The sequence below is a fragment of the Passer domesticus genome, chromosome 3, assembly GCF_036417665.1.
Source record: "Passer domesticus isolate bPasDom1 chromosome 3, bPasDom1.hap1, whole genome shotgun sequence".
Taxonomy (NCBI): Eukaryota; Metazoa; Chordata; class Aves; order Passeriformes; family Passeridae; genus Passer; species Passer domesticus.
In genome coordinates this window covers 18,172,499-18,195,945 of record NC_087476.1, presented here as the reverse complement: position 1 = coordinate 18,195,945, position 23,447 = coordinate 18,172,499, and the positions used below count along the sequence as shown (strand labels likewise).

The 23,447-nt window shown below is 35.9% G+C and overlaps 2 long non-coding RNA genes across 2 annotated transcripts; one reads left to right on the top strand and one right to left on the bottom strand.

Annotated features, from left to right (window-relative positions):
• Positions 1-6,779: 6,779 nt before the first annotated feature.
• LOC135297936 (uncharacterized) lies at positions 6,780-8,214 on the top strand. Its single transcript, XR_010359874.1, has 4 exons — positions 6,780-6,806; positions 7,021-7,091; positions 7,660-7,740; positions 8,082-8,214. It is a non-coding gene; the product is annotated as an uncharacterized LOC135297936 (long non-coding RNA).
• A 2,724-nt stretch (positions 8,215-10,938) lies between these two features.
• Positions 10,939-21,734, bottom strand: LOC135297935 (uncharacterized). Its single transcript, XR_010359873.1, has 3 exons — positions 21,611-21,734; positions 15,423-15,684; positions 10,939-10,979 (listed from the first exon to the last, which is right to left on the bottom strand). It is a non-coding gene; the product is annotated as an uncharacterized LOC135297935 (long non-coding RNA).
• Between the last annotated feature and the right edge of the window lie 1,713 nt (positions 21,735-23,447).

Genomic DNA, 23,447 nt, shown 5'->3' with positions numbered 1-23,447 from the left:
TTTGTCTCTTTTTATTTTATGATTAAAACCCACTCTCATCAGTATTAGGTTAGTTTTTAAAATCTCCCAGGGTCTGGATTGAAGGCACTTGAGACAGTAGTTTCACGTTCAGACTCGGGTGTTTATTATTTCTTATCAGTCACGCTACTGTGAGTTCGGCAGCTTTTCATTAGAAGGCACAAAATGGCTAACAATCTCTTGTTACAAGGTCTTTTAAGACTAAACTATCCAATTAAGAACTGACGCCCAGATTATTTTCCCTTTTAACCCAATAACTGATCCCAAAGTGCCAGCAACGTGGACTTTTCTGCCCAATTACAAAATGGCACCCAAAACCAAGGAGAAGCATGAAGAAGAAGCATAAAGAAGAAACCCAGGACAGTACCCTGTGCCCTCCATCTTGCTTCCATCCACAGCTTACTAAAAATCCCAAAACCTAAATTTCTCACCAAGTGATCCACCTACACTACTCTCTATATCTCACACTTTTGTGGAGACTAGTCTATCTTGAAGTCGAGGAAACTTTCTCCATTAATGAGGGTCAAAGTCAGTGCTCCCCTGGGGGTCAGGGCACCCCAGAGCAGACAGAGAAATATTCTCAGTGCTCTGGGTTTCCACACCCACCCTCACCTGGAAATGTTTTATTATTTGTACAAGGCAAAAGTTTTTCAGCCCTTATGAATGAAGACCTTTTCTTTGTTATTAAGCAGCATCTGTTTTATCAGCATTACTGTAGTTCCACCATAAATTTACTTTCTTCACTATCACTGGGCAACATTTTGCATATTTATTGAATCCTGGGCAAAACGAAACTAAATATGCTTGAAAAAAGATCATAAAACCAACTAGGAACCAAGATTTCTAATAGTGAAATGGAGTGTATTCAATGAATTAGAAAATTAAAAGGATCTTATGCTCCAACACCCACCAGAAGCATATTATGGCTCTAATCCAACAAATATTTGTGCACATATCTAACTTTTCTCATGTGAATAAGATTAATAATGTATCTAATTAGGATTTGCAATTCAGGGATCTCTGAGAAAGAACTCGTAAGCAACAAGGCAGACAAAGATGACAGTAATATTTTCTGGGATATCACAACCTTTGTCTCCTTTATACTTACATTCACCTAAACAGATATACAGTGAAGATTATATTTTGCTTAAAACTCTGCTGGAAGATTGTCTTGGCTCAATAATACAACTTCTTTCTTCCTTACAATTTCCATTTTTAGATCTCTGTTTTCTGTTTTTGTCATAGAGAGCACTTATTCTAAGATCTGTGCATAATACTTGCATAATTTAATTACATGTTCATTTTTCATTGTGTTTGATAAATGCCACAAATTCTCTGTTCTTATTTAAAGTATTGTAGAGGAAAACATACTAGAAATAATGGTGTTACAGTTCAAGGATAGTATTAATGTTTTATAATCCTTAATTCAAACTAAATTCTAATATCCTCTTGGAATACGTACTTCTACAAATAAAAAGTATTAGCAAGAATTACCAGAAAAATTCAATCTTTATACTATATAAAAGAGTCAGACTATATAACTGTGCAGCCGATTCAGTTTTAAGACTTTACATTTATTTATTTATTTATTCACAAATGTCTGTGTTTTTGTTCTAGTTGGTCAAGGCTGATAAGCGAGTTGTGTTCCTCCCTTGATAAGGCATCTGAATACAACCTGAAAGGAAGGAATTTGACTGTTTCTTTGATGAGTACCATAGAGTGAACAGAATGGTGTATTTTCAGCTATCTTTATGTCATTCAGGTAGTTCAAAATTATGATTGGTTTCCAAGGTCTTGGCTAATCCTGTTGCAAAGGCATTTCAGCTCAGAGATCACAGTGAAATTCTCTCTTAAAGGATTGTTAATGAAGCATATCCATAATAAATAATTGCAGCAATTGAGTTATACAAATCAATAACAAATTGTACATATGACCACTAAAAATATGTAGGGGTTTTTTCTTATCATGGATATAGATTTTTTTCATGTACACATCTAGTGTCCTTTCTAGGAAAATTAACATGTTTTGCATGAAATATAAGGCCATGAATAATCAGAATACAATCTCCAAAAAAAGCCTAACATAAAAAAAAAAAAAAAAAAAAAAAAGTAATGTTTATAAAGTCAGACCCTTAAGATGGCAATCCAACATGCCAGGCAGCTAACAGAAACCAGGGACTGTGCCAGCTGAATTTTGACTGCCACTATGTATATGCAATTTTTGCTTGCTTTGTGTGAATATCTTCATCATCTTTAGACTTTTTCTGACACATCCTCCAGTGAAAAGCTAACCAAAAAGGACTTTCCTCAAGGTATAGTTTAAGTAGGTAGTTCTAGGGATCAGTTGCTGAAAAAGCATCATGGAGCGCAAATAGCTGACGTTAAAAGTCTTCACTTTTGAAGTTGACAGATAATTTGGAAATATAACCTGATATGATTTTGGAGTAACCTTGCCTAGCAAGCATTTTCATGAGTGTGAAAACTTGTATTTGTGGAAGGAAGCTATCTGTATTCAGAAAAGACAATGTGTATGCACTGCAATGGGGAATGGGGTGACATAAGAACAGAAAAGGTGCATCAGTTCCAGAAGCCGATCTTCATCCCAGCTTAGAAAGGGAACTAATGCATTTTTTTTTTTCTTTAAAATGTTCTATTTTATGCATTTGATCCATAGCTTATAAAACTATATAAATAGTTTCAAATCCTGTTGAATAAAGTGGAGCTATGTCAAAGTAATCCAGCTGGGAATCTGGCTGCCCTGTGCTCATCTGTGTAAGAAAGGTGGTGTGACATGGCCTTCACCCACAGGGTTTAAATGTCTGGCTGCATTTGTTGGGTTCCTTAAAATAAGGAATAAAATGTGCCTTAAAATAAAGCACTCTCTCTCTCTTAATGAATTATGTTTCACTCTTATTTGGGGTCTCTCAGAGATTTTTTTAAAATAAAAAAATCATACTCAAAAATAATTCTGAAATATAATTTGAAAACCTTGATTTCATGTTCTTGATATTTATTATAGTAGTCGGTGTCCTTATAAGCTCAACCATCTATGAAGACAAAAAAAGGACAATAATTTTGTATAATAATTTGTGTTTATGTACTATTAGTGATACATCATATTTATTGCCATGTGAGCTAACAGAAGACTGAAGATGCAACATATCTAATTTAAAGAAATGTCTAGTATGAAACACAATTCTGTGTTACTGAACATTAGTGTGTTACTGAACAACTGACTGATTAAGGTGCAGCTTGATAATTTGCCAGTGACACTTTAATTTCTGTATCAGTGCACTTTGGAATAACTTTTAGCCAGTATAATGCATTTATTCTGTGTTTAATAGGATCATTACTATTTTTCAGTGGATATGATATTAAATTATGGACAGTCACAGGAGGACAAAATCACAACAAATCCTCTATCTTTCTTCATATGTGAGAATTTCAGTAGAAATATTCACTGTGGTGATCAGCTATTTTATAATTACAAATGACAGCACAGGTTACCAGGAATTTGACATCAATAAAAATCTTTAATTCTTTTAGTTTGCATTATGACATTGTTTTGCAATGTAAATAACTTGATTTTCACCAGCATTGAGATGTGAGATGATTTAGAGAAGCATACAGAAATGTCCTAGTATCACACTTTATCCATTTGTCACCTAAAGAACAGAATCTTTTTCTATTATTTTTACTAATGACATGCCAGCAGTTAATTCAAATATGTGGTGGCTAATGTATTCCTAGATAATTTATGTAAAACTGATGTGTACCTATAGGCATTTATTTTATTTTAGGGAGGATACTAATAGAAACAAAAGAAAGCATCAATTCTGGAAATGCTCTAATATCCTAAATAAACCTAATGTAGGTTTTCTGAAAGGAGTTCATTATTCTTCCTGTATGTTTGCTATAAGACACAATTTTAAATTATACAGTAGTTAGGAATTGATAAAAATTCTGCATTATACTCAATTTTCATGAGAAAAAAAGAAATTTGTCACTAATCTGTTAACAGTTTACACCCTATTATCTGATGCAATACAAAATATTTTTTGCCTTGAAAAATACATGTACACACCCACACATACAAATATATAATTTGTATATACATGCAGAATTGTGCAATATAAAATTCACAAAATGACAAGAGTCTGTTAGGAAAAAATTGTTGGAATTCTAAAATAAAGAAAGAGGTATAAGATACCTTTATTTGGTGTGCTGTGGAGAAAAAAATAAATAATAAATTTTAAGCAACTGCAGTCTTTTGATTAGATGGAAAATCTAAAGTTGAGCAGCTACTGTGTTACCTCACCAGTGATTTGCAAAACCATCTTCCAACAGATATTTGAGTACAGCATACTCAAAATGGCAACATTTCACTATTTTTAATTCTTTCATAATAACTGAGAAGGAAACTCAAAAAAAAAAGCCTCCTGGTAATAAAAAGATACCTTTGTCTCACTTTTTTTCTGAACAAACTGCTAATACTTCTTTGCAGAATGGCTTTCTGGTTCTATTTCCTAAATGGGTCACACACTAACATATGTGCTTAAAAAAGAAACTGCATTTTTTTTTCATTTTATCATGTGCATTTTTTTTTCTTTTGCCATCATTTCATAAGGAATTTTATTTTCCAACAGAACTGTGGAACAGTGGAATCAATCAAAAGAATTTGTCCCATTTGCTATGAAACGATGGGTTTTTGTAAATTTAAATAGTGCTGATAAAGACTTGGTAATATGCATTGCTAGCCATTAAAGACCAAATTCAGGGTCCCCAACACAAGAATGATGTGGATTTACTGGAGTGAGTCCAGAGGTGGCCACAGAGATTCTCAGAGAAGCACCTCTCCTCCTATGAAAACAGCCTGAGAGAATTAGGATTGTTCAGCCTGGATCTTTAAGTACCCAAAGGGGCTACAAGAGTTGGAGAGGGATTATTTAAAGGAGCATGTGGAGTTAAAACAAGGCAAAATGGCTTAAAATTGAAAGAGGATGAGTTTAGATTAGATATTAGGAATGAATTCTTCACTATGGGGTTGGTGGGACACTGGAACAGGTTGTCCAGACAAGTTGGGGATGTCCCTAGAAGCTTTTGAGACCAGGTTGGATGGGGCCTTGAGCAGCCTGGTCCAGTGAAGCAGGGGATTTGGAACTAAATGATCTTTCAGGTTCTTTCCAACCTAAAACATTCTGTGATTCTGTTAAATTCACTTTGTGTATTGTGAAACCAGAGTAGGTATATAGATTTCAGAAAAGTTTATTCATATTTATGAAAGTAAAAATGAAAATATTTTTTCTCTGACTTCTGAAAGCCTTGTGAGACTGACCAGAACCTTAATGATAGTAGGATTTGGTCAACTCTGTGAAAAAAATATTTTGCAATTCAGACATTTAGAATGGAAGAGGAAGGAGGTATAATACATGAAAATAAATTTGATGGTTTCTGTAGCAGGAGGAGGTACCAAATAAGATAGCTAATGCATTCTGTTGAAAAAAGAACAGTTCTGCAGAAATGTCATACTGAGATCAATGTGACCATTTTAATATCAGCATTTTTGTGTACTTGGCACATTATAAATAATTGCATATGGTAATCTTTGCTTGCATGTGTACCTCAGTGCTGTAGTAATGCCATCTAATGCTCTAATTAATCTGCAATATCTCCCAAGTCAGACTTTCAATAGCAACAAAAAAAATGCTTCCAGGAATGATGAGGTTGGCCTTACTCCAGCTGATACTGTGGCTGCTACTCAAATAATCTCTTGTCTTTTATGGCAACATAATCAAGTTAAGAAAATCTGGACAAGATATTTGGAGTCAATCAAGTACTTTATTTTACTTTTAAATGCTGAACAGGTGCAAGTGGGATGCATTCAAAATGGTCATTAGGCAAAACTTGCTTTGAGGGAGGTGGAGCCAACATCTGTGCTTATTTTCAGATACAAAAGAGCAGGCCTCCCAAAGAAATGTGAGCAGGATCCAAATGGATGAAGCAGCAGGACTGAATAAAGCATTCTGATTTAAGACTTTCTCTGCTTATTCTAATTAGCATTTGAAAAAAAGCATGATCAATCTTTTTCTTCTCTGGGGTAGAGAAGGAGGAGTCTGAGTTAATTAAGAAGGACATTAACTCCAAGCACCTACCTAATCAAATATTAACTACATCCAGAACAAGCAAATTATAATAGTTTTGTAGTGATTTAAATATTTCCCTCTATAGCTGCATGGATCTTTTTCACAGTGTGTTTTTACTTTTACTAAAAACCCTGGTCTTTTTTTACCCTTCAGATGTTCTATGTTTTAATGACTGGCTGATAGGACCCTCCTGCAATAGATATGTTTATTACATAATTTTGTATTTTATATCCAAGAAAATCAAAGAGAATTTTATGTAACTGAAGTAGAAACAGGTGCTTAAATCAACATGTGACAGTTTACACTACCCGTCAAATATCTAGAAGAAAGCTGGTTTGTATTATTGACTCTCTTGTGAACTCTAAGACTGAAATTTCATTTCATGTATTGCAATTATGTTTTCTTCCTCATTTGATCTCAAATGACTTTCTTAATTTTGCAGTTTGAAGGGTACTCTGTACCGAGTTTATCTGTCATTGTTTTTTAAAATTATTAATTTATTATGGTGTTGGTTTTGGTGTATTGCTAACATTTGCCTTTATATTCCTGTCCTGGCTCTGCTGTGAATGGTGCAGTGATGTGTGGTTACATGGGAACACAGAGGAGAGCCAAGCATAGAAAGTTACATTAATACTGAAAAATCTGGTAAGGACCATGTCTAGGCCTGCTTCTATTAGTGTGCTGTATGCAATACAAAAGCACAGGCAATTATTTCTAGCTGATATGGTAGTGTTGCATGTTGTATTTTCATCTTGCAGAAATAGTAATCAAAAAGCTGTTTTGCTGTCCTTAATAGTCTGCACAGGACAGTGATTTATTTGGAACATCCCAATCATAAAACCATCCTTTCAACTTTCAGATTATGGGAAATAGAGTCCAAGACTGTCAGCACTTCAAGTCGCTCTGAAATTCCATCATAGTCTTGAAAAGGTGACTCCCTTGTCAAATTGTTCCTTCATGCTGCCAAGATTTTCTTGAATTGTACTTGTTGTCAGTAAGTTTTGTTCTAGGTTTAACACAGTATCCTAGTTTTGAGAGTATTTTTTGCTTGGTTCTTTAACACTGACGTAGGTAAAAATTCCTTTTCCACGTGTCTTCATATTAGTAACTGAGGACAATCTTAGTATTATTTAATTTTGGCTTTGTCCAACTTTTACAGCTTAGAACCTTCATAAACTTTTACACCACTTCCCTTTCAGATTAAGTATACCCTCATTCTTCTTTAAAGTTTTGATAAAAGAGCTAGAATATATATTTAATACTTGTGTCTGGGAAAGATGCATATTGTCACAGTTACAAATACAAGAGGAGTGCCAGCAGAGTTTTTTCCTATTACAATTCTTTAGTTCACAAATGTATTTTTGCAAGCAGCCAAAATAGCCCAGATATGACATTTGGGATGGGCTACAAAATTCATCTTGCATTTTTATAAGAAAAAATATACTGGAGGCTGTAATTTCAGAACTATCATTCATTATTTTTGTTTTTTAAACTCTAGAGATACCAAATAAGAAACTTTCCATTGTGGCAGGCAAATGAAGTAAAGGATCTAAACAATCAAATAGGCAAAGGATATAAGGTAATAAAATTAAATTTTATTCACCTCACATTATTAGAGAGGAACTGAGGCAAAAACTTGCAGAGTGATCTTTGTATCACATTATAACTCCTCATGCTTTAGAAGTTATATTGATTTATATGTCAAGAGCAATCATTTCCTGTTTGAAGATATATGTGACCTTTTGTGTTTGTGTATCTTTGCAGGTAGAATACGATGAAGATAAGAATAAAAAAACATTCCTCCCCCCCCCCCAGCCCCCATTTTGACCATTATCACAAATTTTCTGACAAATGGTACAGCTTGGTAATCACTTCTGAAGTTAAAGCATCATTTTCTCTGTGGTTTGTTTATTTTTACAGGGATTCCAGATTTACAATGGAACAAAATGGTGGCAAGCCCAGCTTTGGAACATGCAGGTGTATCTGTATGATCTGGATTTTTATGGGGAGCTGCAGACATTTAAAAACAGTGAAAATCATACATAAACACAACCTGGAATAATTTTCTTTTCTTTCTTCTCGGTTCTTTGGGCACAGAATTGAGTCCTGGTTTTAGAAGGACAGAAGGAGATTTTTTTTTTGCAGGTTAAAAACCAGTACCGTGGTCTTTACTCAAATATAAATCTGTGTTCTTCATTCTGTCTTCTCCCCAAATCAACTCTTTTCAAATCCTTTCCTTACTGGAAGGTCATCTCCTCACTTTTTGTGAGATGGAAGAGTTGGTTAATCCCAGATTTCTTTAGAGAGATAAGTCCTCACACTCATCTATACTGGAGAATTAGACTGACAAAATCCTCATGCACTTCAAAGTGAAGTGCAAAGTCCTCTAAATGGGGTGAAACAATCCTGGACACCATCACATGCTGGAAACCACCCAGATAGAAATCAGCTTTTCAAAACCATGACCCGTGAGCCAGGCTCTTTCCATTGGTGTGCAGTGGCAATGGGCCCAGACCTAAACACAGAAGCTGCTCTCTGGACTTCAGGAAACACTTCATTACTGTGAGGGTGTCCCCTGCACTGGTGGGGGTTGCCCAGAAGGCTGTGGAGTCTCCAGCCTTGGAGACAAAAAAAACACGTCTTGACATGGTCCCAGACAAACAGTTCTGTGTTGTTGTACTTGATATGGGGGGCTTGGACCAGATGACGTCCAGAGATCTCTGCCAACTTCTTCCATGCTGTGATCACTCAATAGGTGTCTCTGAATCCAGTCTTTCAGAAAATAAAGGGACTTGCTTGTTCACACATATGTCAGTGCAAGCTTAGGACATCAGTGCAAGCTTAGGACATCAGTACAAGGTCTACTTTTAAATGATCAGATTTGAAAATATTCATATTGGGACCAGTTACTTGAAAATGGTTTCAATCCTTGTTCTTATAAAGAATGCACAAGCCCCAGGAAAAATCTAGCTATTAGTTAGTCAATTTAATTTGTATTTTTTTCACTCAACCCAATTTTCTTTGCAAATAGAACAATGTATTTTCTGATTCATTTAGTGCCTTTAAATCCATTAATTTCCTTATATGAGAATATAATTGGTTTTTTCCTGAATAATAATTACTCATCAATAGAATTTTTCACTGAAACTGGAAAAGCACCAGTCTAAATGGTCCTATGAGTGCGTATTTATATGCTGCAGACTAAACTGGATGATTAGGAATCCAGTGTGCCACTACTCAGACAAATGTAATTATCTCTCTTCAAAGTTAGTTTCACCCTCTCAGTCATATATGTATTTGTTTTCTCTGCTTATATGATTGATTGCCCAGAAGAATGAACCTCTTTATCCACAGGCCACCTATGCTGCCTGTCTCTTTTTTACTTCTGTGCCTCCCTATCTAAACCTTGGCCCAGCTGGATAACAACCAGCTGAAGTCCTCTCTTTAGACTTGCATACACCCATCATTGAAATGTACCAGTTTGTGTTCAGTATAAGGGGAGATTGTATATCTTTTATGTGATAGTGAGAATACAACTTGATATGAAGGAATGCAAACATGCTCTTACAGCTAATTTTTTTCTGTACTTCGGCAACAGCAGAAGGACTATCATGGACAGTCTGGTCTTTTGGAACCTTAATTTAGTAACTCTTTTATAAGAGTGTGAATGATCTAACTGTTGTTATTTCATTTTGTTTCCTCATAAGCTTCTGAATGATATGTATCAGCATTGAAAAACATTGAAAGTTTTATTTTCTAGGGAGAGTGATTTAAGTGCATGAAGTTTTATTTGTGTGTACTGGGGAATGTTTGTACAGTTATGTGTGTGTGTATATTTATAGACATATATCTGTAGATTTCAGAAATGAGAATGACTTTGATATTTCTGATTTTTTCCTATTGAAGCCAGTTTTTGTAAAGTGTTTATACAGATTCTGAAAAAAACATAATTCTGCAAAAGGTAGTCTGTTTGGGGGGGTTGAAACAGCTCTAAAAGGATATGCAATCAGTTATACTAAGGAACTTGGGGATGTTGATGCTTAGTATCATCACACATTACATTGAAACATCTAGATAGCTCCTCATCTAGGTTGTTCTGAGCCTAAAATGAAAATTATTCCTCTAAATTCCTTACATATCTAGACCATAGAGCAAGCTATGGATGTCCAAATGTAATTCAGCCAGCACTTGAAAAAGGTGGCAATGGCAAAGATATACTTAAACTGCCCACAGGTGGTGCCAGGAAGTGACTGGAACCCTTCTCCTTGGGACTTGCACTAGAATTTACACCCTGGAAAGCTGCGGAGGATCAGTAATGGGACATCGTGCCATGACCAATATGATCAAGTGAAGCCGATTTATAGCAAAAGCAAGCTATATTCATATTGTATTCTCTTGTTCGTGCCTCAAGCTAATGCAAGATTGGTTAAATCCTTCTACACACACATTTTAATCTTTTAGTTAATTTTAGTTAGTCTCTTCTTCATGGGTCTCGCTGTGGTTTTCTTGTCTGCCTTTGCATCCTGAACCGTCTGCTTCTGAGCATGTTCTTCTTTTGTGTCCTTCAAGGGCAGAGTGACTTTACTCATTTTCTATGGAGGCTGGATTGAGCAGATGTTGCATATGTCCATTGTCCTGCAAAAAACCTCTCAACAGAAAACCTCTTGTTATTACATGCCTATAACATCCTGACAAATGACGTAGTCATCTTGAATGCAAAACTTCAGGCTCTAGTACTCCTTGACAGTCAGAGATCTGGACCTCTAGTTTGTACTCTTGAGCAATGGATCTGCAGCTTTAACTTTTCCTACTAAGTCTCTGTATATGAACAGAAAACAATTCAAGAAAGAGGAGTCAGAGTAAGAAAAAGCAAGAGCAGCAGCAATTCTAGAATTTTCCACTGTCAAACTCAGAAACAATCAGTGTTCATAATATGGACCTGAGTTACTACTGCTAGACGCCATTGTTGCACCAATATGATCCCACCAGCCTACATGAGTTTTGAATAACTTTTCTATTCTGCAATGGTTAAGGCTGCAGTTTGAAATTACTTTCGTCTTAGTGGAACATGAGTTAACGACAGCCATTTCTATATTTTTCTTATGAGAACTATGAATGATGACCTAATATAGAAAGACACTTTTTTTCCTGTTAAATACAGACTGATAGACATCAAATGGATGAGATCTTAATGAAATACAGCACAAAGGAACTCTTCTGTGGCTTTTTTCACTCAACTTCACAACTGTAGAAACAAAATTAATAGGAGCTGTGCTGAGTGGAAAATTAACAAATCACTGATTAGATGCTTGGTTTTGTTGTTAACAGAATTTAAATAATACAATGAATAGGGGATCGTCATGAATCAGTTTTGACATACTGGTGTTTCTGAGGCTTAGTAGTCATGGATGTTACAGTATTTTTATATAATTGGATGTTACATTATTGCAGTATTTTTGTATAATTTTATGAAAGTTTCTATCTTGTTTTTACAACAGTCATGCAATACCTGAATTTTTCCATAAAAAAAGTGAATTGTATGTTGTTAAAACTTGGCCAATTACCACAGTCAGTGAACACTAGCTTGTACATATCAATTGTAGGAACAAAAAGCCACAACTAATGTACTCACAAACATAAAGGTACTTTCATGAAACTAAGTGAGTAAAAAAAGCATATAAGACTTCAGTGAACATCAGCATCAGGTAAGGAGCTGGGGGTGGTTTGATATTCATTTGCAGTGCATTTTTTTACAACTTATTTCAACAAATAAGATTTATGAACCCAACTTTCAATATAGTGCCTGAGAATACTTCAATATAGTGCCTGAGAAGGATAGTTTAAAATATTGTTCCACACACTAAATGTGTATTTAAATATTAGGAACATAGTTGAAATAGCTATACAAGGCAAAGTAATTTTATTTATATTTAAACCTTTTAGATCTAGAGTTTAGATGGCTTTGCATTTAGACTGTATGTAATAAAGCATATTTTCTCATACTACAGGTGGATAAAGGAATTCCAACAGTATAATTAAAGTATAGAAACAACCATGTTGCTATCAGATTCTGATGGATGGCTATCAGGAGAGAGAGAAAAATACAAAGAATGGAAATTAATTCACACACTAATGAAATTTTTAATTAGTATTTTAAAACCCAAACTTCAGCAGTATATTTCCCTGTAGGGAACAGCATAGAATCATTCAGGTAATTAGACCAAGTGAAGATAATAAAACAAACTTAAGGATATATTGTGATAAAAGATGTTTGAAGGTCAACCACAGCAATCAAAGCAAGGACAGAAATTCACTACATGGGGATAAGGTCTCAGTACCACTATGCTCTTTTCCTTCCATGTCCTAAGAATTCTACAAATGTTCTGAATTCCGGTTAAATAATCAAAAATCTAAATATATGGTGGTTGGCATTTCAAATCGGTGTTCAAACTCATCTGGGCTTTCGCAATTATTTTTTATTTTCTTCTTATTATCACTGGGCAACAAAGTAAATTCTTCAAATACTCTGAGCGCCATGTCCCTTTGTTTCCCAATCATGATGTTTCTGTTGTTGCCACAAAGTGTACACTGCCTACCCAACATATGCCATCATATGCTGGCATGCTATGGCTGCAAGTGAGGAAAGTCAAAAAAAGTGAAATAGCCTCAGGATGCCTTTGCCTCTGTATCCCACTATGACAGTTTGGGTAGTACTTTTTCTTGCATTTTTATGCTCTAAATGCATTTCTTATCACAGTTAAGGTGGATGGGAAGAGGCAGAGAAAAATGGGATAATCCTTGTTTCTATCCAGAGCCCTCCTGTTCCCTGACCAAAAGAGTAGGTTGACTTTTAGTCTTTGAAGTGCAAATAGTAACTTATTGCCTCCCTGGAGTGGAACAAAAGCAAGGAAGGAGTGAGCCTCAGATTTTGCGCCACCCTTAGCTCTCTAGGCATGCATTAAACTAAACCAAATTAGTCAGAATTAAGCTTTTCTGACACTAAATTAACCTTTATTTGAAGAGCTTAAAGTTTTTAGGCCTACAGTTAATCTCCGTGGTTGCTTTGAATTTGGTCACTTTAGATTTCATCCTGGTTTACAGCTATGATAGTGAGTTTATATAAAGGAGTTTTAGGGAAACTCCAGGGGGCTACAGTGATAAAATACAATGTGTTTACAGCACTGAAGCTACTCCTCAGCACACATATAGACTAAGAAAGGATGAGACAGAAACAAAAGCTAGAAAACAAATGTTTATGGCTATGTAAAGCAAAGCCATTCTGTTGAATTCCAGCCCTCAGATTCACCCAGGCCCCTGGCCCCAGTCTGACAGTTCACTGCCTGTGAATCAACCCTTAAAGACAGTGGGTTTTAGGATGACAGGCCTTTGTCTTCAAACAGAAATATGTTATTGTACTGTGATCTCATCTGTGATATCCACAGCTTGTCCTGGTTTCAGAAGCAGACTGAGCAGAAAACTCCCCCAGAAGCTAAAATGAAATGCACACTATTTTGGCTACCCCATCTGGGGTTTTGACAAGATTTAAAGCAAATGTTCCTCTCAAACTGCTTGGACTACTTCTTTTCCCTAGAGAAACAGCTCTAGAACTGTCTTGTGAATTTTCTTGGCACCCAGTGTTATTCTTGTCACATATTCATTACGCCTTACATCAGTACATTGTTTTATCCCAAGAATATCTGTAGTTGCCATCTGTCTAGAAAACATGGGTTGATGGCAGGATAGTGACCTTAACTCTCAAGTCAATCACCAACTATTTAGGAAGAAAGCAATGACATCCTTGATTTCCAAACACTGGAACTGCTTGTTTATAGTAATAAATGGTCTTCTAATAAATCTATATAGAAGTATGTTTAGAGTACTTGGAATGGTATATGTGGTCTTCTAATAAATCTATATAGAAATATGTTTAAAATACTTGGAATGTTACTACAGATAGAAGAATTTATTTTTCACATTTTATGAATGAATATGTTTGGACAAATTACTTTCAGTTTTATATATTTCACTAAACTTTATGTGCACATTTCGAGTAGCTGTTTTTTATTTATCTGAATACATACTTCATTCCTAAATATGACCAGTCTTAGCTACCAAAAAGAAATATCTTTTCACAAGAAAAAAACCCCTCTGACCTTCAATATTACAGAAAACTAATATTAAATAGAGCACTGTAAACACTTTCTTACTAAAACCTTTCTTTTTAGTTTGACAACTATCAAAATTAAAAGCTAATTTAAATTGAAGGGAATTCTGGTGCACTGTCACTTTTTACTTGAATGTAATTTTGTCCAGGCTTTAAAAGTTACGTCTAATGCTCACAATGAAACAAAAATGATCAATGCTTTCAATTTTTTATAAGTAGAGATTGGGTTCTATCTGTTCATTATGAGCTATTCTTTATGTACATGTCTGCAACCAGATCACATGGAAAGCAAGCAAGCAAACAAGTATATATTAATATGAAAATATAATTTATTTGCATCAATCTCCACTGTTTCCTCTTGACAGTGTTACAGTTCTCTTGCAGATTATTCTGTATTAATGTGAAACACACACTGCTAAGGAAGAGTGGGAAGGTTTCTTCTGAAGTGCTACTGTGATTTGACACAAGCTGCTATAAAACTCAGGAATTCTCAGCACAAGCTTCTCAGCCTGGAATTGACTTTTTAAAGCTTTCTGCAAGAAACACAAAGCTTGGTTCTATTTTTATTCTGGATTTGGGAGAGTGTTAATTTGCCTTATAGCAAATTTGAAAGGACAACTTAGCTCAAATACTTAATTTGTGTTTGAAGCAAGTTATATCCGGAAGGAGAAACCAGTGAAACACTTAAATCCTGCAATGCATCACTAATGAATATTGACTTCATGACATGAAAAGAACAAACAAAAAGAGAAAGCTAAATTAGTTGTGAAGACTACTATTTGATGAGCTAGTTTCTAAAAGATGATGCATAGTAGTGTCTTGAAACCAACTTCACCATGTGAAGTATCAGTCTGTGGTTTAGTCTTTGAGGCCAAGAGGTATCTCTGGCTACCTGTCTAAGGAAAATAGCTCTGTGCCTTGTCTTCTGTGATCACTGTGTATCATCAAAATATGCAGATGTGGAATGTATGAAGAGTAACAAAATCTGCAAATCCATCAAAACCACCTATGGCTTTTGCTGGACTCTAAGCTAGCAGCTTCTCAGTGGCTGAAGCTGACCCCATAGAGCACAGCCATGGGACAGGAGGGACTTCTACCTTGGGTGATCCATGGTCTAGCTCTTCTGTGGAGAAGTGAGTAGTTCCTGGGATGGAGAACAGCTCACTGTCTTTGCCACTTTTTTGTACCAGATGTCACCAGCTGAGGAGTGAGCAGTCAGTTGCCTCTGTCACAAGGGATGACGGGCCAGGAGGGAAGCATAGTGCCATCCAGCCATGGCAGGAGGCTTGTATCTGGGATGTGAAAAGAGTGGGCTGACAGTAAAAGCATCCTCCTACTTATGTGCCACTTAGCAGATCTCTGTAGAGAACAAAAATAGCAGTTTTTTCAATTAATCTTATATGGGAATAAATGCAAAAAGGCAGTGGCTGAAGCCTGAGGTGGATGTCTGTCCATAATTATAAACCATAACAGATCGCATTGCATATCTATTATAATTCTCCTGCACTGGTATTTAATAAAGGCATTAAGAAGATTAAATTAATCTTGTGATTACACCATACCTTTCTACACTTGCAGTGCATATTTCCTACAAAAGAGTTCCAAGTATATTTTCTTGACCAAGACCAATATACTTTATAAAGAAACATTCCTATTTTTTGGAGACAGATGCTATCTTCAGCATCAGTGGAAGATGTTTCTTCTGTCCATGAAGTCACTCACTGGTGGAAAGCAGCCTAAAATATAGTATCATTACCCTACTACAGGCTGGGAAATTACAGGAAAAATTTAGGTATATAAAATTAAATTCCTCATATGACACTAGTCCAGGGTTAACTGTATGCTTAATTACATAAGAGTTGCATAATTACCACAAGATTCTGCATTTCAAAAGATTTCTTTACATAAACACAAAATATTTTATGTTTTGCTACTGCTTAAAAGGTGTTTTGATGTCAGGTATCAATGTTTCTGCCTTACAGACTGGCTTAAACGGTACAACTATCAAAGCACTCCTTTACCAACTGACTTTAGCACTTCACTTAACAGATTGTATTGGCTAAGTATTATTTAAGACTTTAATAGTAATAATGGTTCTTTTAGGAAATGCTATTAGGAATAGAAGTTATCTTAAATCATGTTAACTGTCACTGAATAATAGTAACCCATCAGGGAGTAATAGCAGCAATAAATACAGTAAAATTTAAGATATGTATTTCTACTGTTTGCAGGATTTTTCACTAGATGATGGCTCAGTGTATTTTGTGAATGGGTTGTCGGTGACCCATTGGCAAAAAAATCAAAGTCAAAGCATTATTAGTGAAATGAACCTATTGAAATTATTATACTAAAATACTGTTATTCTATAATTTTTGATGTGTTTAATGTGTTTAATATAATGTACTGTGCGTTCTTACTTACCACAGGAACTTAGATAATATTGAACTATTTGGGCACAATAATAAATCAAAGAAAGGAGATTATGAAGAAACTCTCTCTCTTAAAATGTGTATTTGCTTCCCTTCAGGTATGTCTCTTTCACTTTTTCCCTACTCTTTACATTTCTGTGTAGAATACTTTTTTTATTATTGGACATTACGTGGTTTTATTAGATATTTTATTGCAAATTAATCAGTTCAAGTGCTAGAGATGTTGCATATTTCTGCCAAAATACCTATTTCTATATTCAGTCTGTACTTTATAGTTCCCTTAAATTGTTAGTGTCTTTTAAAAAATCACTAGTTACTGGATAATGAGAAAATATAAAGCCAATTATATGATTTGATGAAGGTAAAATTAGTTTGGGAGGGATTTAAAATTAATTTAAACCACTTGTTTAGAAAAGTAATAATGTTTTACCTTTCCTTGAAGGACTCTGTACCTCGGATTACTGTTTTATACATAAATACAAATATTCCATGAAAGCCCACTGTATGTTCTCTGCCACATGGTGGAATTAGTGGTGGGATACACAAATGCAGCCAGCAGATGTCAGCCAATTATGTCTTTCTCTAAACTGGTGTTTTTTGCCTTGAGTGCAAAATCAAGGAATCCATCTGGCTGCAGTAGTCATCTAAAAGACGCTGCAGTCCTAGTCTATCATTCAGTCAATGAAAACCTGCCAAAATTTTAATAAAGTATAATCCCTGTTTTATTTTTTACCATCCTCCATGTTCAATGTCCTTTGAGGGGAAACTCTGTACAAGACAAATGCTGTGTGTTCTCTACATTTTATGACCTTCTGCAAAATTGGTAGAAAGACCCATTCAGATTTAGAGGAAATATCAGCCAAGGCGGATGCCCTTTTGCCAAAATACAAGATAACATTGGAAGAGAATGGAATCTTTATCATTTGAATATAATCCTTTGGGCATTTACCAACAAAGCTAAAGTCAAGTAAACAGAGCTGCCTGATGCTCTTGGGGTCTGGCCTTGACTTCATCTTTGCTGCTTTACTTACCAGCCTCTCCTCTCACGCTGTTACTGAGTTATAACATAAGTAGCAAACCAACCAACCAAGCAAAGCAGTAATACCTTGGGCAACTTCATCTGTTGCCCACTAAAAGGTTTATCTGCAGGTGCTTTGGGAGGAGCTGGTGAAGTCGCCTCCTTTGGGGGCTCCTTTCAGAGGCAAGGACACCCAAAGAGCCACAAATGGTCCAGAGTATGTTGCAGCAGCTGTAAAAAGCACAGATTTTTAACACCCTGAACATACCCTGACTATGCCCATTCCTCGCTGACAAAAACCTGATTGGAATTTAACACCGTAGCACTAGAGGGAATGGCAGGTGCCCTGCAAGGGATGTTTTGCTTAGACAAAACCACAGCATCCCTACTTCAGGTACCATTACAATGCAGTTGCAGTCACAAAAGTCATCCCAATATCTGCTTTCAATCAGCAACTTAAAACCCAAAAAGCCATAATTATAACCTGTCAGAGGAAGTGAACAGAGATCAGTGATCTTATTGGGGTTTAGGTCCCTGCATTAATGTAACTACAGTAAGCGTGGGAAAAGTTTTGAAGAAAAATTGTCCACCTTGTTGTCCACTCTGGAGTGAGGCTGAAAACTGGACTTCACAACCAATTGTAATCCTTTGAAATTTTCATATTCTTAATTCTGGAAAAGTGTATTGGGTGATTTATTCATGAGGCAGTACCATTGTGATACATTTTGAAAAAAGTCCTTTCCAATCTTTGACCACAAGTTTGTACATTTTAAAGAAATTTCTCCTGCCCAAATCTATTGTCAGCCTGCAGACATGCTAGGAGGAGTTTGGGAAACCATATATTGTTTTCTGCAATTGCCATTTTGTACATGCTGGCCAGGGTTTTCCAGGTCTGGGAAATGTTTTAGGTTGTATAGAGATGTAGAGATGGTCCTAGGAGATTTGTCAAACTGTGATGTGCAACCAATTGAATTTGGGTGACTTGTGGCTTCTAGAAATGCAAAACCCTTCTACTGGTAGCAGAGGCAGCAATGACAGCTGTAGAGAAAGATACTGTATAAAGCAGTTCAGCACAATCTGCCAGCTCTTCTTCCAGCAGTGGGAAAGCTCTTGTTTTTCCCCAACCTCAAGTAAGAGGCATGTATTTTATTTAATGTTTCCCATCTTCCTTAAACATTGGTTCTGAGTCTGTAGCAAGAATTGCAGAGAAAATGAGTGATAAAGGACACATATTTACCTTTTTATGAGGAGCCCTTCTCAGTGCCTTGCTTCACTAAACTCATGGAGGGGATTTCAGCTTGCTGGGACAGGTTCAGCTGCCTGAAGTTCACAATGGTGCCCTTCTCAGTAAGGCCCTAGAAGTGGCGTGATATTCTAAAGTAAGCCCCACTAATTTTTCACTGTCTGAAGTTAGCTTATTGGGACAGAGATTAAGAGGCAAGCACTTTTATAATGTGTGTTCTTTGTTTCTTGATAAAGATTTTCACTGCTTTCTTCCTAATTTAGTATTTTGTTTACTGTACAGGGGGAAATGGCAGTGGAATTAGGTGCATAAGTGTTCATGTAGGTAGAAAGCTGAAATGAATTTTACTAAGTTTAAAAAAAAACTTTTTAAAAATGTTTTCCAATGTAGAAAACAATGCTTCATGATAAAATAAAAACGAGGAAGGACAAGAGTACTGATAGATTTACTCAAACCCTGGCTGTATCTTGCATGTAATTTACCAGCTTCACATTTAAATCTGTTCTTTGAAAAGTAACTATTTGTTATATTCCTTTCTTAAGAGTAGATTGATCACCGAATATTGTGTACTATTTTAACACTGATTTTTTGTTTTTCCAAGTATAACTGCTGCAGATTCATATTTTTATCTGCCGTAGTGGCCTTGTGAAACGGTGAGTCCCTGGCAGGCACATTGTTTGACACACTCAGCTGGTACACTCAGTTTGCTGTGACACTGGAGGGGGCCAGCACACTGTTTTCTGGCAGGTGCCTTCTGCTCTCTGGAGCTGGCAGACAGCTCAATGTCCATGAGTTACCCCAATTCTCACATGCAGGCTTCTCATTGCACATTAACACCAGGCCACTATCGTGTTAGCAAATAACCCTGGTATTCAGTGTTTGATAAGCCAAATATTTGAACCAGGTGACATTTGAGCATTTTTACAGAGTAACACTTGGAATAAGGCAGGTCTCACCGTTGCTGGGTTGCTAGCAATTGATTTCTTGTCATGCAAATGGAATGTTATCTATAGCTGTGAAAAATCAGATTTTGGGGATGTCCTGAAAATTATTTTAGACTTATACAGATTTTGCACATATGTTGGAACATACATACCATTTTTCTCTATAAATAGATGAAAATACTTAGACTTGGCTGTAGTAAATATATATGCTTTGCTTAAGTGTGTTGTTTTACAGTTTGTACTTTGAAAAGCTGGAATCATTATATATGTTTCCTTGGTTTAAATTTCATTTTACTAGTGTACTCTGAAATTATGCCTTCTGCTTGACTCAGAGTAGATTGAGACCTAACTCCTTAATCTGCAGCCTTCTCTACTTCTGTTCATCTCTGTCTTTTTTCAGTTTCAAGTGTTCTTCTGTTTGCTCTACTTCTAATTGAGTTTTGTCCTCTACCAGCATCTAGTTATTTGGCTTTTTGGATCAACTTTTATAATTATAAAACTGTAAGATCTGTTTCACACAGCTGCCAACCATTTGCTCTAATCTATGGTTTCTTGCACAGTGTTACTTACAGATATTTATAAAGAGTGCTGTAAGTACCTATATATATATCAGAAGTGAGCAATCTAATTATACAGCTACGTCACTTTAAAGATACAGTGACGTGTGTGAAACTGGTCAGATTTACTGCCTCTTCATGAATTATCATCTATTGGATGACTTACTGTGCCCCTTGTCCTACATGGTTGCAGAATAGTGTGATGCTAAATTTATTCAGCTCTAACAGTTGGATCATTTTGAAATGCAAGGACTTAAACCTGCTTTAGTTAAACAGATATAACAATGTTATTGTTGACATATTAGAGAGAAATTTATATAATTATTCCCAGGTGGAAAGCAAGAGAAACTATGCTCACATAACCTTATAAAATCCTCTCTTTCCATTGTCTATACCAATTTGACTGCCTTAATTAAAGTGTACAAATTGATGATTAAAATGCATATAAGTTCACAAAAAAACCCCCCCAACAACAACAACAACAAAAAAAAAACAACAACCAAATCCTGTGCCTATTCCTTGGCAGGGATGGGGACTCTAGGACTGTTTCTGTAACATCTAGACCACCTCCTCTTTCAGGCATCTATCCCCTACAGACTTCACTCCCTTTGCCCACTGCACTTTAATTACTGTGAGCAAAGTGCTGATATCACATCAACCTGTAATCCTAGAAGTACTCCCTCAGTTGCTCTCTGTTTTCTTTCAGTTAACATGAACAAACTAAGCCATCTAATTAAAAACTCTTATTCTCCTAAAAATTCAATATGTCCTTCTAGCACAAAAGAAAGGACAGCAAAAAGATATTGGTCACATTTCTCTCCACAGTCTAGCAGAGATTCAGTCCTCCATAGTACAGGATCATTTAATTTCAAAGCTTTAAAACATGTTTAACCTAATTCATGTGAATACATTAAAGAAATCAGAAATTTTAATGCTCTAGGCACTCTGTAGCATTGAACTTCAAGGTGGTCCCTTAAAAAAAACATACCATTGATAGTAAATTTGTAGGAGGGGGCAGCTGGTTCTACAGATTAAGACAGACAAGAAGTCTGAAATGTCATGAGTAGGTGAAATAAAATAGTTCTCTAACTGACCTGACTAATAGGGAGACAAAGCATGGTATTTTAGTGCTCAGTTCTCTTGTGTCTGCATTCTCTGAGACAATGTTTCAAGAGTACACTTTTTTAGTAGGAGAAGGTGTTTTCAAAAGAGCATTTCACAAGCCTGATAAAAATTATGAAAAGGATAAAAAGAAATATCAGTTTTCCTGCTGTTTTAATCTGAAATATGAATTAAAAAAAATATTTTTAAGAAAGCTTACAATAAAAAATTTCTGAAAACATCATTAATTTCAGTAGATGAATTAGCATCTAGACTTTTATAATAACATCTCAATTATATGAAATTAATAAAAGTTTATCTGGTATTAAGAAATCAAGTTTGGAAAACCTGTGAGACCCTGATTTTGTTACCATATAGCTGTGATTCAACTGCTGCCCTGGGTGCTAAATGTTTTGGTGTGGGGTTGCTGCCAGCTCCTCATGGCACAAAAGGGGGTTCCTGTTTCACTCTGTCCCCTCTGCTGGAGTTCACACACTTGGAGCTTGCAATGCAGGTGGCAGCTCCCTCTACCTCCAGCTATCCAACTTTCCCTGATGTCACTGTGCTATGGTTTGAGAGTGGCCAAAGGCCAGACTCACTTGCCCTCCCCTGCCACAGCTGGGCAGAGGAGAGAAAAATTAAACTAATGGTTCATGAGTTGAAATATGGACCAGGACCAGGACACTCTGAGGGCAAAATGGACTCAAAAACATTATCCTCCTCAAAATCAGAGGAGGACCATGAGAAGTAAAATAAGCCCTTAAAAACACCTTCTTCCCCCCAGCCCCTCCCTCCTTCCCTCTGACAGCACAGGGAGACTGGGCGTGGGTTTTGGTCAGTTCATCACCAAGGTTTTCTTCTGCTGCTTCAGGAAGGGAGTCCTTCCCCTGTGAGCCTGTGGGGTCCCTCCCACAAGAGACAGTTCTCTGTGAACTTATCCAGTGTGGTTCCAGTCTCATGTGAATGTGAATTTCCCCCTTGGGCACAAAGTCCCCCCAAAACTGCTGTGGCATGGGTCACTCTTCCAAGGGGAGGAGTGTCTTCCAAAGACAAGCTGCTCCAGCCTGGAAGCAAGGACCTTTGGCAAACCCTCATGCTCTTCCCAGTACTGCTGGTGCTAGGTTTAATGGAAATTAAAGGCATGTCCAAGTGTATTCATCCCATTTGTATCCTGAGAACTGACATATAATTAATTTTATATAAGTCAAATAAGTATCCTTATGTTCTGAGTTATAATAACTAAATTCATTGCAATTAATTTGTGTACTGACTAGAAATGTGTTCTTTGCAAATGGCTTGAGGCTAGACAAAGTCTCATCTTATAAACAGATCTTTATCTTAATGAAAGATTTAAGAGTCAAAATGTCAACAACCTTATGGAACACCACGAGTTAAATCTTTTAGTCAATATTGCACACTGAATATGCTAACTTTTTTGTTTTCTTTTCTTTTTTTTCCCTTTTTTTTTTTTCCCAAGAAAACTGTAGTGGAGGAGTGATCCACTCATACTTGTTTTCAATTGCTTTTGGATATCCAAGTCATATTCCATTGGTACTGTATTTTTCCTAGATATCATTTGTATTTGTTAGGACATGTTTGAGAAGTCCTAACATATTCCCTTTTTCTCAAAAAAAAAAAAAAAAAAAAAAAAAAAAAAAAAAAAAAAAAATCCTATTATTTTACCTGCCAGACTGAGTGTGAATATTTGATGGACAATATAACTCCTTCTCACTTTTATTAGTAAAATGTCACAATTTTATTGCTGCAATTCTCACAACTTTATTACATTAATTATCACTATTTCACATTTAAATAAACAGTTTTTTTAAA